Source organism: Crocodylus porosus, unplaced genomic scaffold (genome assembly GCF_001723895.1).
Source record: "Crocodylus porosus isolate Cpor-Errol unplaced genomic scaffold, CroPor_comp1, whole genome shotgun sequence".
Classification (NCBI taxonomy): Eukaryota; Metazoa; Chordata; order Crocodylia; family Crocodylidae; genus Crocodylus; species Crocodylus porosus.
In genome coordinates, this window is record NW_017728943.1 from 52,089,905 (window position 1) to 52,090,496 (window position 592).

A 592-nucleotide genomic window follows, 5' to 3' on the forward strand; every position below is an offset into this window, starting at 1 on the left:
AGCCTAGGGGTCAGTGTCTGTGGCCTCCAATGCCCAGGCCTGGAGGCGCACCTGCTGCTGGACCAGCTCAATGCGGTCCTGCTTGTGGGCCTCCAGATGTGCCCAGTGCCTCTCCCAGGTAATGTCTTCCCACCACCAGGTCAGCTGGCATCGACAACAACATCTTCCTTAGGTGTGAGAGGCTCATGCCCGTCCAGCTCTGGGAACACGGGCTGTGCAGTGTTCTGCCTGAACTGTTGTCCTGCCTCTCCGCGTACTGTGGGGAAGGAACCCAGTCCAGGGCAGTGGGGTGGGCCAGGTGGGCAGGAGAGGTAGGGAATAGGGGCTGGGGCCAGGACCAGGGGCAGGGGTGGGGACTGGGAGAGTCCTGCCCCGCAGTGTGAGGATAGTGGCTCGGCATGGGCCTCCCTGTCAGCAATGGCAACCGGCTGTGCCCAGTGTCCTTGGCCTGTGGTGTGCGGCAGGCTGGCACCTAGCTAGGGGCCCTCTCCAGAGAGGAACTGTTGCTGGTGGCGGCTGGTGGTATCATGGCTGGCTGCCCCTCATGGCGGGGTCTGGGGGTGCAGAGCTTTGAAGATGTGGCATGAGAAAG